Here is a 14,767-nt window from a genome sequence, read left to right on the forward strand (position 1 = left end):
CCCGGTCATCGGTTGTTCTGACGGCATAATGTAATTGAATCTTCGGCCGAAGTAATGAAAGGCAAAATCGTACCGATGCATTATAGTGCGTTGGTTAAATCTAGCACAAAACTGAAAACAAGCAACGTTATGATCAGGGCCTAGGCAAGGAATACAGTACGAGTGGAAATCCTTATGAGGTATTTGCTTCCCACAAGAAATACAATTGTTAACTTTTTCTGACATCGGTCTGGAGCAAGAAAAAAGTTTCCCCAACGGGGTACTTAGCTTTAATGAAGACTTCGGATCTGAAATTCGATTTCAAAAATCTCAGGAGTCAGCCGACCGGCACTTGCGAACTGCTTTTGCTTCGGGCACCGGGTGGCAAGAAAGACTGAAGAAAATGGCATTGGCTGTATCTTTTATACCTCTGGTGCCCTGACGTCAGAGGGAGGAGGCGACAGCAACAGACGCCGGACCAGGACTTTGGAATTCAGGCTGACTGCAGGTAGCCTGCCAGCAGGATAACCAAAGTGTAATGACTGCAACAGTGAAACACAATGAACATCCTGTTTCTGTGCCTCTGCCCATTGATTTTTTGGCAGATCTGGCCAACCATTTGCCATTGGCAGAGTGTGGAAATGGAATCTGTATCCCTGTGATACGATGTTTAGTACCCACTTGTCCTGGGTTATTAACTGACAACTTTGAGCAAAAAGTGCTAATTTTCCCCCTATGGGTGCTGCCAAAAGATAAGTGCTTGGTGAAGGCAGAGGGAAGTCAATGGGATTGCTTTCTGTAGGCTTGCGCTTTATCTCCTCCAGATTTGGAGGTGGAAGCGCCCCGTTGCTTTGACTTGTATGAATATTGCGCCTGGTATCTGGAACCCTTAGGGCGTCTGGATTTGCCCCTTTGAGCTCTGTCTGACACAGGAAAGGACCAATTTTTGGTAGGCCAGTGTCTACTGAATCTTGGTGGCTGCACTTGTAAGAAGTCTAACAGTTTACATAGACTTAGTTTTGTCTTCCACTTTCTTTAAAACCTCTTCTGCCTTAATACCAAACAGAGAATCATGCTGTAAAGGTGCATCTAGCAATCTAGCTTTAACATGATCAGGTAAATTTTGTTCCTTTAACCAGGCATGCCTCCTAATCTCAGATCCAGTAAGTGCAGCCCTGCAGGAGGCCTCTAAGGAATCAAAACCACATTGCAAAGTATGCTTTCCAACTTGCTCAGCTGCATGCAATAATTCCTGCAATTCTTTATTTTCTGCACATTCTGAAATCAACATAATTTTCTGTTTCAGCAATCCCATAATATGTTGTTGGTACTTAAGCATATGAAATTGACAGTTTAAGGCCCTGATTGCCAAGGTTGCTGATGTATAAACCCTTTTTCCCCATCTGTCCAGTGCCCTTGAATCTCTATCAGAGGGGGTAGGATTTTTTGCTGCTGAGGCCTTAACTCCCTTTGGACCCTGTGAAATAGTTTCAGGATCAGCAGCAGGGTTTCTAAATAAAAATGTATGCGAGTCCAGGACCCTGTAATATCTGTCAGGCTTACTGGGAGCTGGAGGTAAGGAGTCAGGGGACAAGCTTGACTCCAAAAATACATCATCCACAATGTCTAAAACAGGGGGAATGGCTAAAGGCCTGTGCTGAGGAAGAAGAAGGTAATCCCTGAGCCTCTTTTTTGATTCTGAGAAGTCTTGACTCTCCCAGTGAAAATGCTCCCTCAAAGTATGCAAGGTTTCTCCAAATGAATAATCCTCAGGAGGAGATGCAGATGGAATAGACTCCTCAGCATCAGAACCCTCATAGGGAGGTATAGATAATTCCTGATCAGAAGAGGAATCAGAAGAAATAGAAACCTGATCTGAAGATTCATAATCAGTGTCTTGACTAGGCCCTCTTATCAGGAGGGGGATGGGTACCCCTGATCATGGTAATAAGGTCTTCAGCCATTTTGATCATCTGTTTTTTAGGCATAGAGGCCTATGCACGTGGCTCATGCATCGTTTTTTTAGGTTTAGAAGTTGCTTTTGTTTTTTGTTTTGTAGCTGTCGTCGGTTTGATATACAAATGTTGAGGTCTGAAAACACCCTCAGAAGCCAGTGCTGCTCAGTGGCTCCGGACCCATCCAAGGGAGATACATCCGTCGGTCCAATACCGTGAGTATCTTGCGGCATACTGGACTCCACATGGTTTTCGGTAGAGGCCTACGACTCGAAGGTAGTGGGAATCAGGGGCTGCGAAAGCACCTCACTGAGTACCAGCAAACCGGCGACTGGCTTAGGAGAAGCTTTGTTGTCAGTTTTGGATCTTGACTGCCTTTCTCTGTCCTTTTCTTTGTGTTTTTTATGTACTCTGGTAGTTGGATTTCTATCTGATGACATTTCTGGGTAGTTAAATCTGTTTCCAAAATACTTTGATGCAAAAATATACTGACGCTTAATAGTGCGTTGGTTAAATCTAGCACAAAACTGACAGCCAGGCACATTGTGATCAGGGCCTAAGCAAGAAATACAGTATAAATGGAAATCCTTATGAGGTATTTGCTTCCCACAAGTAATACAATTATTAACTTTTTCTGATATCGGTAAAAAGCAAGAAAAAAGTTTCCCCAACGGGGTACTTAGCTTTAGTGAAGACTTTGGTTCTGAAACTCACACTCGAACATTTCAGTAGTCGGCCGACAGGCACTTGCGAAATGCTTCGGGCAAGAAAGACTAAAGAAAATGGTGTTGGCTGCATGTTTTATACACCTGATGACCTGACGTCATGGAAGAGGAGACAGCAACCGACGCAGGACCCAAGACTTTGGAATTAAGGCCGACTGAGGGTAACCTGCCAGCAGATTACCCAAATGTAATGACTGCAACAGTGAAAAACGAAGAACATCAAGGATTGAATTTGGATTTGTGGCTCTGCCCACTGGTTTGGAGGAAGATCTGGTAACCCTTTTGGGGCTGGCAGTGAGTGGAAGTAAAATTTGTACCCCTGAGATACAATGTTGAGGACCCATCGGTCTTTGGTGATGGAGGTCCAGTCTTTTGTATGATGGGCAAGTATTTCCTCCTAGGGCCACAAGCAGTTGGGCAGAGGTTCAGAGTGGAGTTGAAAAGTCATTGTGAATTCTTTCCAAAAGGGGGTGGCTTAGCACTCCCTGTTTTTTGAAGAGGAAGTACTCCACTGCTTAGATCTCTGCATACCTTGAGACTGTAGTCTGGGGGGCTGGAAAGGGCTAATGCTTTGAGGGGCAATGCCTACAGTATGTAGGAGGCTGCACTTGCAAGAAATCTTTGACTGTCTGCATAGATTTAGCTTTTTTCTTCCATCTTTTTTAGAACCTCTTCTGCTTTGGTGACAAACAGATTGTCCTTGTAGAAAAGAGTGCCTAGTAATTTAGATGTGATATGATCTGGCAAGGTTTGCTCCTTAAGCCAAGCATGCCTTCTCAGTACAGAACTAGTGACTGCTGCCCTACAAGATGCTTCTAGGGCATCAAAGCCTCATTGCAAAGTATGCTTGCTGACTTGGCTTGCAGAATGCATAAGCTCTTGTAATTCTTTATTTTCTGCACAGTCTGTAAGGGTAGCTAATTTTTGCTTAATATGTTCCATAATATGTTGCTGGTACTTCAGCATGTGAAACTGGCAATTCAATGCCCTAATGGCGAGAGTTGCATAGGTGTATACTTTTACACCCCATCTGTGTAAAGCTCTGGAATCCCTGTCCAAAGGGGTGGGATTCTTAGCTGTAGTTGCTTTTATACCTTTAGGCCCCTGGGGGATGATCTCCAGGTCAGCAGTAGGATTTTTGAAAAGAAACTTGTGAAAGTCAGGATCTCTGTAGTACCTGTCTGGACTCCATAAAGATATCATCCACAACATTCAGAACTGGAGGTATTGCTAAAGGTATATATTGTGGCAAATCTAAAAAATTCTCTGAGTCTCTTTTTGGACTGAGGATAGTCCTGGCTTTCCCAGTGGAAATGCTCTCTTAAAGTATGTAGGATTTCATCAAAAGAAAAATCCTCTGGTGGTGAAGCAAAGGGCATGGATTTCTCTGCATCTGAATCCTCATAAGCAGATAAAGGCATGTCTTCATATTCAGAAACCTCAGAGTCGGACTCTTGGTCTGTCTTTTTCTCTTAGCACAGGGAAGGCTGGATTCCCCTAATCAGCATAATCAGGTCTTCTGCCATTTTAAGCATTTGATGTTGTGGCAGGAAACAGGTGCTTGAGTTTGGGGTCATCATTTTTTTTTAGGCATGGCTCGTACTCTTGGCCTTAGAAACTGAAGATGCGAAAGTCATCGGTTGTGTCAAATATCGGTAGTGCGAAGAACTTCCTCAGAAGCCGGTGCCTACACAGTGGCTCCGGACCCATCCAAGTTAGAGACATCCGCAAGTTCTGTAGTCAAAGAAGAGTCTCATCGCATACCGGACTCCCAATGGGTCTCGGTAGCAGCCTGTGAATCCATCGAAGTGGGCATCAGGGGCTGCGAAAGCTCCTCACGGAATACCAGCGAACTGTCGACTAGCTTAATTGAAGTGTCATCGGCAGTTTTGGACCCGTGCTGTCTGTCTCTGTCTTTACCCTTATGTTTTTTCAGAAGATCGGTAGTCGGATGGCTTACCGAAGCCATTTCGGAATACGGAGATCGAGACTGAAAGTATTTAGCGACAATAAAAGCCCAATGGTGATGATTTTGGGCATTGAGCAAAGCACAAAACCAGGTATGTAGTGGCCTGGGCCTAAACAGGTGATGCAGGAGGAATAGAAATCTCAGTGTGGTATTTGCTTTCCACAGGCAAGACAATTAAGTTTCTTTGATATCAGTTAGAGCAATTAAAAAATCCCCAAAAGGTTACTTAGCTTTCAAAGACTTCACTTCAGTTTGGAAAATGAGGACAGGTAAACAACTGACCAGCACACGTGTGAACAGCTTCTGCTTTGGGCTCCGTGGCAAGAAATACTGATGTAATGGTGTCAGTTGCCTGTTTTTATATCCCTGATGACCAGACGTCAGTCCTGGAGTGACAGCAACCGACGCAGAAATACTAAGTCTCTGGTATTTGGGCCGACTGAGAGTTTCCTGCAGGCAGATAACCCAAGTGTGATGACTGCAACAGTGAAACATGAAGAACATCACTCCTCCTATGCTGAAACCCAGTAATATAAGACAATAGAACAACATAGATATCAATCGGAACTTTGAGCATCAAGTGTCCACAGTGGTATGGAAAGGCTATGCAATACACCTCTTAAGTCAGACCATCACATCCAGACCTGAAGATGATACAACATTGTACTCAAACCTCATCAGAACACTAATACAGTATAATGTTCCCTTTTGCATGTACCTCACCAGACACCTGCAGCAGATGGAAAAATCACAGGGGTTTCTCACCAAGAAAATACAGGGCCAACAAACTATGCCATGGTGTATGTGGATAGACTGGAAGCCCTGTCACTCTAATCTATATCATACAGGATGAGGCGACTTGTGCCTGGCCTACAGGCCAGTCTCTGACCCTGCTGTGATGGGAATACTGCACATCCATGAATCAGTTATAGCTGATGACATCAGGAGAGTCTGGTGACAGGAGGACTTTAATAGCAGTGTCCCACATACTGCTGTAAAATACTCTCTCCAATGTCAAGCAAGTGCAGAAACATACACACACATATCCCAATTGGCTGAAGTGAGGACAGAACCCCTACCTAAGTACACTGACTATACAACTCTGTATTTAAGGCAAACACCACAGCTCAAGTCTGACTTGGAATGTGTCAGACAACACCTTATATGTGAGAACATCATCTGTGTCTGGTGGGGATAAAATGATAATAGCAGTGTCCCACAGGCTGGTATAAAATGCTTTCTCTAATATCAACCAAGTGCACAAACACACACAAATAGCTCTCAACTTCTTAGCACAAAAAATCTGGATAAAACCATAGGTAATGGGGGGCTAAGTCTTAAAAACAGAAGCACATTTTAAATATTACTCTTATAAACTTAGAAAGTGATTGAAAAAGCATTTTCAGTGCACAGTGACTTTCCTTGGGATCCTCAAACTTTTTTTTAAACTTAGAAAGTTGCCAGAATAAAAGGTGTTGTGTTATCATGCATTGTCTGAAGGAGATGAAGTCTGAAACTCAAATACCTATCATTATTTAGTGAATTCAGTCCTCACTAACTTGACACAAAAATGCAGAAAATCATAAAATTTATGAGGAAAAGACCAAAAATATAAGGCAAAAATCTGGACAGTTGAGAGGTATGAGAGAGACACACACACACACCCCACACACACACACGGATGACTGCATTGAGAACAGAACCCCTACCTAAGTACAGAGACTACAGAACTCAGTACTTTATACAAGCACTATGGCACAAGTCTGACTTTTACAAGGCTGCAGGACAACTTATAGTGGATGACATCAGCATTGGATGTTGGAGAGAGAAAATGTTGAAAGGCCTGCACAAAATGGATAGCTAACCATGTTCAACTGTCAAGATATTTTAAGTTCTGCATATTACCAGACTGATGAGTGTGCAATGTGTAGTATTTGGTGGTTATGTTCCAATGTGCAGGTATACTTAGAGACAGCTTTACAAACAGGTGTTTTGACAGTTGTATGTGTTGTGTGCAATTCTATTTTTTGACCAAATTGTGTGTGTTAAAATGGGGTAGATAGGAAAGTGGTGAAATAGGAATCAAGGAGGGAGAAGAACAAAGGGAAAGCAATATAAAAATTTGCAGGAAAGTAGGAAAGAACCATAACTATCCATTTCTTCAATATTAGCTAAATTTGGACTATCATTTCATAAAGGGGGTTGACAACCATGCAAGCATGTTGTATAGCCAATTGGGCCAAACCAAGTGTGTCAAGGAGACACACGTGTAAAATGGAGACTATGTATGGGACACTTTTTCTTTTTTTGTGAGGACAGGTGTCCATTTTTATTTTAAGAAAGGAATGCTGGGTAAGGGACTTTGGTATTTCTGAGTCAGGTAAGTATGGTAGGTGAGGAAGCAAATGCAAACAAGACAAAACACATGGATGGTGAGAGACAGAAGATTCGGGGACACCAAAATTGGGGTGAGGGTGGGGACAATGCAAGCTCATGCCCACCAAACATGGGGAAAGTAAGAATCTAATCCTCACTCACAGGACTGTAATCACTGTTCCTTTACTCTGCTGGCTGCTGGAGTGCGTGACATCTTCTCCTCCTACAAACTATGAGGGAGAGCAGCATCTCCCTCCGGTGTAGATATGCACCAATGGTGCTGTGCCCGACCCTACACACCAACCCTGGCATCTCCTGGCAGGTGATGAAATCTTCACCTCCACCTCTACTCTCAGAGGGTACCATAGCACCAGCTGCCAGAGTAGTGCTACCTGAGGGCACAGGTGGTTCAGGGGCATCAGAGGCAGTACTGCCTGGTTGGGTCTCAGATGTGCTGACAGTCAGAGCTGTAGCTGGTGAAATGAGGACAGGCTGACCCACTAGGGTTGGCCTACCTTGCTTTGCTGTGAAGCATTTAATCTGCTACAGATGGATGACATGAAGACATTTTGACAACACATAATAGAAAATATAAAAAAAAAGAGATAAGGGTTGGAGTGAAAGAAAAAGTGATAAAATTAGTAGCGTTGTCGCTTCACAGCAAGACGTTGTCCCATTCGATTCTCAGCTAAAGTGTCTTCTGTGTGGAGATATGCGTGAAGGGGTATAACTTCGTTGACGGTTGTGCGTCAGGGCTGGCAACTCGACACGTAAAAATCTTCTGCCAATCATTAGCGGACCGGAGTTCCACTGTTGCGGCCCCTAACCGGGAAAAGCCGAAAAGAAACAAGAAACAACATATGTGACATACAATGCATTATCACAATAATGCAACTATTTTTATCTGAAGTATTACTTTTAAGTATATTTCCCAACAACTACAAACTATAATTATGTATTGCTCAAAGTAACCCTTGCAATGTGTATATACTGCAGATTTGTTTAGACCAATTATACAGACTGCAGTTAATAGCAGTTTTTTACTGCCACTTGTATAGATTTTAATTTAAATCCAGGTAAAAACGTACCACAGACAGTTAAAGGTATCTTGCCAATCTGAAACGTAACAGCAGAAACAAAGCAAAGCCTGTCCACCACAGAGAGGTTTAAAACTATTTAATACTAACAAATTTTGGAGCGCTCATCCAGTTACTTAACACTGACTTTACATTTTACTGTTTTATTTTGCTTATACTTGTTAACTTTTAGTATTAAATAGTTTTAAACCTCTTCTTGGTGGACAAGCTTTATTTTGTTTCTGCTGTTAGATTTTAATTTATATATTATTAAAGAATGAAAAAATTGTACATTTGTTACTTGTAGTATTTAAACCCACAACGTCTTACACTCCTAAAGACAGTTTGCATACATACTTGCTTTTACAGTTAAGATATGCATACTACTGCAAAGAAAACAAACATTTTTCTTTAACTTTTAAAGTTATTTGCTACTACTGCATAGAAAACAAAAACATTTTTCTTTAACTTTTAAAGCTACAGCAGTGGTGCAGGAGTTAGCATTCTCTCCTCACAGCAAAAAGCTCTCCAATTCGATTCTCTGCCGGGATGCCTTCTGTGTGAAGTCTGCATGTCCTCCCTGTGGTTAAGTGGGTTTTCTCTGGGTGATCTGGTTTCCGCCCACATTTCAAAGACATGCAGTAGGTGCTTGGACACTCTTAATTGGCCCTAGGTGAGTGTGTGTGCGCAAGTGAGTGGTACGAATGAACTACTATGACAGGGCTAGCCAGCCAGCAGTGTAAACCTTGGCTCAAGATGATTGCCACTGCTGAAACGACACCCTGACACTCTGATCCCATGCGCAAAATGGGAAAAGGAGTTGTGGATGGATGGATGGAATAATACTTCTCTTGTGCTGCATACATGCCACTTGCTTCTCTCAGTCTCTCCAGATGATCAGCATGAGTCTGCCTATTTACCACTATTTCAGGATTAGCTGTGAAAAGAAAAAGAAAAGAATTATACATACCAGTCTTGCCTATATTTGGCTTTCTATATATTATAAATTCTCTTTACGACCATACTTACACAATTGTGGGATGCCAGTAGTTTGAATGTCAACCAACCTACTGATTGAGTGTATCCCTCTTGCACCTTTTTAGGTTGTTGAGGTGGTGCTTACACTGTTCACCACTGTGTGGGATGCCAGTCACACTGGATACAGCCTTGGCCAGACTATTCCAAACCTCAGACTTTTACTGGGAGCCAGAAGAGTCCCCATGCAGATGCCTGTGGCCCTTTACCAGGACTCCAATAAATATTTTGGACTCCTGAACACACTATCTCTGTGTCCTAAATTGGGTATCTTCTCCTCTAACAGCAGACATGTCTAATCCCAAAGCAACAGCTATAGCAAATAAAGATTTCCTGCCAATTTCTGTTATGTTTACTGGTAGTGAGCAAACTTGAGCAATGCTGCCAACCATGTCTGCACAATGTTAACTGCAGCACAACAGTGCCAAGCAGGGAGGAGCTGACTATTTGAAATTGGAAGGTTAATCTTACTCTTGACATTAGTTTGAGGGGTGTCTGTTGTAACTGTTAGGTGATTTAACTTTGCTGACATGCACTGGCGGCATGAATGTCATGGCCTGACACATTTATTTGGCTTTATACACTGCCAAAATTGATTGTTACAGTGTGCAATTCAAACCTACGCATAAGGGACAAAACATTTTCTTTCATAGTGGTGATTTTCCATCTTTGCCACAGAAGAAGTGCTTCTCAGACATAGTCATGAATCATTCATAAATACAGATGACAGATTGAGGTGTTAACCATGTATGTATGTGACCTGACAAGATCCTTGTATATACAATCATTTGTGTACATTTTATTTAAGTGTGAAGGCTATCCAAGTCCAGATAGCAGAATTATACTTACAGTAACATAGCAGACAGTTTACCCTCAGTCACACTTCTGAACCTTCAAAACACAGTAAGGGTGTCTTATCCCTCATACATATAATTCATATCAGCAACACTATAAGTATGTGTAAAATGTTATAAGTGATATTTAATATAATGTAAAATGGAACAAGATTAAAAAAGTCTGCAATTTTCTGTATTAGAACTTGGGGCCATGTATATGTCAGCCCTACACTTGCATCTAACCTGGACAAGAACACCAAAGGTGGAGGTGTGTCTATATTCATTAAGGCTATCCACACCTCCAGGCTAGTTTTGCAGCATAATGCATCCGAGGTTATCCAAGTGCAACTAACTCTGGGCAAAATTGCAATCCAAATTGTAGCTTGCTACAAATCCCCCACCATGCCCCAGGATTCCCACTCCTCTTTTCTTGATATAATGGAAAATATTAGGGTTCAACCTACACCCTAATAATGGGCGATTTCAACTACCCCACCATTAACTGGGAAAATTACTCATGTACCAACTCCTTCACTCAACGCTTTCTGGAATTCATAAATTCCAATGCCCTGGATCAACTTATTCATAGCCCCACCAGGGACAATAATATCCTAGACCTAGTCATTACCAACATGAATGACCAGTGTTCCACACCTGAAGTCAACTCCTCACAGATCCGACCATAAACTAATCACCCTAGATATCCACACCCCACCCCCACCCACCATTAAGGAAACCATGGCAAAAAACGTCTCCAAAGCCAACTTCATGCTTCTTAAGACAGAAGTGGCAAACTTCATGACACCCATGCAGATGGACAATAAAGTTACGACTGCTGAATCCTACACAAATGCACTCTATAAGCACTTACACAAGTGCATGGATAGTGCTATCCCAAACAGAACCAAGACACTATCCACCAAAAAAAAAAGAAGCCAATCTGGTGGTCCCCTGCCATAAACAAACTCTACAACAGAAGGAAGAAACTGTTGGAAAAGAGTAAAATCCCATGAGTGGAGGAGCTCCCTGGTCAGCCTCAGTAAGAAGCTGAGATCCCTTATAAGATCCTCCAAAGCTAGCTACGAAAACAAAATCGCCACTGATTCTAAGGGCAATCACAAAGCATTCTACAGCTAAGTCAAGAATCTCAATGGGAACACCCAAATCTGCTCTGAGGTAAAGCACAATGGCAAGAAAATTACAGAACCAACTGATGTTGCCAACATCCTGGTAGATGGGTTCAGTGCTCACTTTACCCCCTCTTACCCCCTAAAGGGCCCATATCTATACAGGAAGAATGCACAGTCTCTGTAATCACATTTATGCAGGTGAAAGCTGCACTCTCTAAAACCAAAAACACAGCATCCATGGGACTGGACAACATCCCGGGCTGCATTTTACATGAACTTCAGAACTGGCTCCCCACCTAAGCCCCATGTTCAATCATAGTCTCACGTCAGGCTTTGTGCCCACTGAGTGGAGCACAGCAACAGTTATCCCCTCCACAAAGAGGGAGCCACCACTGATCCTAGGAACTATTGCCCTATTAGCCTGATGAGCCTAGTCTGCAAGGCCATGGAACATATCATCATGGAACTCAACAAAGACATTGATAACCTCCAAACTCTGGACCCCACCCAGTTCAGGTTTGTGAAAGGGAGATCATGCCTTCTGAATTTGATCGACTTCTTTGAGGCAGTCACCAAAGCCATAGACTAGGGTAAGGTGGTTCACACAGCCTATCTTGACCTCACCAAGGCTTTCGACATCATACCACATTCTGGAATTATAGCTAAACTCACTAAACTAGGTATAAATCCCTACTTTACAAGATGGGTTGCCAACTCGCTCACTGACAGAATCCACACTGTAAAAGTTGCAGACTCCAAATACGACTCCAAACCAGTGATAAGTGGAGTACCACAGGGTTCAGTCCTGGGACCTCTCCTGTTTGGTATCTACTTCTCTGAAGTACAGGCTAACACAGAAGGCCTTTGGCTAATGAAGTTCGCAGATGACTGCAAACTAGGAGCCATAGTCAAGTCCCCAAATGATACGGACATCCTACAGAAGGGCCTCAATGAGACACATGCCTGGTGTGAAGAGACATGGACTCGAGCTCAATGCCAAAAAGTGAGTGGTCATCCCCTTTGGTAAAAACTGTGTACCCATGAACTACCACACAGACAGCAGTCTACTTCATGCCGAATGTGGGATAAAACACCTTGAGTTCCAGGTGGACAGTAGTCTCTCCTTTGATAATCACATTGCCATAGTAGTCAGGAAATCCTTCTATGTGGCACACCTCATCACAAAAGAGTTCTCATCCAGGAAAAAAAGAGGTCATTGCTCCCCCTCTACTCAGCACTGATTAAACCCATTATAGAGTACAATGCCCCTTTTGGAATGTACCTCACAAGACATCTGCAGCAGCTGGAAAGACCACAGAAGTACCTCACAAAGAGGATTCTGGCCTCAAACAGATGCCCCACACTGACCATTTCAAAAAACTCCAGCTTTACTCTGTAGCATATCGCCTACTCTGAGGAGATCTCTGCCTAACATATAAAGCTATGTTAAACCCAGAGATGTTGGACATGCTACACTTAAAGAAATCCCAATCCCTCCGAGCTACATGGTCTAGGGACCTAAACCTTGTCACCACAATAAACAGGACATGCTGGGGAGATATATGCCTGTGCCAGAGCCTTCCCATACTCAGGAACAAGCAACCCATCTATGTCAAGCAAAGTTATTCATTAGCACTCTTCAAGAAAAATCTTGATGAGTGGATGGGAAATAAGAAATACACCCCGGGGATCACTTCTGTGGCTCTGCTCAATAGGGGCACAGGAAGTTAACTTACTTGGGTGGCATAATCCAGAGAACCTTGGTGGCTAGGCTTACTTAGGCCCTTGGGCTAATAGCCTAGTACCTACCTATGAACCTGTTGCCAAAGGAATATTGAAGTAACACTTGCATATTTTCCTGTTCATTACTCTAAACCAGACTGTCACAACAGTAAAAATGTATTGCACTCCCTGTATAAAAATCCAGGAGTATCTGTATTACAACCTACACTTACACCAGCTGCCACAAGAATAATTAAATAATGGTTGTGCAATTCCCTATTCATTCTAAAGTTCTTTGTGTTGACCACCTGGCAATGCCATTTATCACGTTTGTGCAGTGCCCAAAAAACTTAACAGAATGTATCCAATTTGAAATTGTTGACTGTCTACATCTATTTGATCGCTGCAGGTGTTGGCAAAGCCTGCTAACCGCTGCGCAACATCGCTTAGCTGTGTTACACACTGGAAAGCAAAAACTGCAACAATGCATCCTTTCTGACATTTACGCTGTCTATGCCCTGTCTACAGGCATTACATCTGATTCCTGTATGGTCCACTAATCCAGGTCTGTTCTCTAAGAATTGTGCAAACAAGATAAGCAAGGTAAACATGGCATTCGCTGTGTTGCTCCATTTCCCTTGTTTGCACTAAGCCTCACACCACACAAACATTGGAATGAAAACATTTTAAAAAATATATTAGGAGAAATGAAGAAAAGAAATCTATTAAATTAACACTAGAAAATGTATGTTGGTATACATGAAATATTTTTACACAGGTCTGGATTTGAACTCTCACTCCAATGATCCCTCTTTGACACAGAAACAGCTTTGCAGCAGAGAATGAAAATCATTGTACATACTACCAAATGCATCATCACCCACAGTACTAACAAAATATGAGTTATTTGTACATTTATTAATTTCAGATGCAGTGCACTGAGTGATCACACAACCATTTATCACCACTGCTTGCATAAATACAGCTCTATTTTATCTCAGTGTATTTGTTCCACATTCTTATCTTATCTGACCAGTGATCCAAGACATGCAGTCGGTAAGGCATTCTGCATAATTGTCCTCAAAATGTGTGAGGATATTAAATGGCAATAATATATAGTTAAGAAATGAAGGGGAGGGTGGATATTACTGAAGAGAAACTGTGAAAAGTGCACTGCTTACTTACATTTTAAACCTTAGTATAATTACTTGTACACTTTGTAAGTCTAACCTCACTGACACACCCACTGGAGATAAGGGAGTCTAAATTGCTGTTGTGTTTTCCTTCTCTCTACCAGTAATCATTAACAGTTGCAATCCATTAACACCAAACATTGAAGGAGTGCCTGCATTATGTTTACATGTGATAAACAGATCCAAGTATTTGTGATTCAGAAATTCTAATGAGTTCATACCTCATTTGCATCTTCACCATGCTCACAGCCCTGAATGCACACTATAAAAGGGGAATTGTGTAGCTAGGAAACCTGATGGTGAGATTTGTTTATGTGGATAACACAGAAGAAGATATTACTTTGGGATTTATCTGCATAGAAGACAACTGACCTTGATAAGGTATGCTTGCCTTTTTCAGCTGCATACTGGATATTCTGAAATGTTACCAAAAAAATCTGTGTGTGTGTGTGTGTGTGTGTGTGTGTGTGTGTGTGTGTGTGTGTGTGTGTGTGTGTGTGTGTATATATATATATATATATATATATATATATATATATATATATATATGCTGTATACACATATAGATAGATATGCATTCTCAAATGTTTTTTTCTGTATGCATAGAAGTCTACTGATGGCATAGGCATGTTTGCCAGTGTATTTTACTTTCTGAGATGCACAGCCTTACTAACTTTCATCACAAGTGCTAATGTTACAACTGTTTTTCTCTTTACACACTTTTACTGTTATTTCCGTGAAATGAAAATGTCCTACACTGCCAATGACACA

This window comes from Protopterus annectens, chromosome 9.part0, assembly GCF_019279795.1.
Source record: "Protopterus annectens isolate FY-2018-M chromosome 9.part0, PAN1.0, whole genome shotgun sequence".
Classification (NCBI taxonomy): Eukaryota; Metazoa; Chordata; order Ceratodontiformes; family Protopteridae; genus Protopterus; species Protopterus annectens.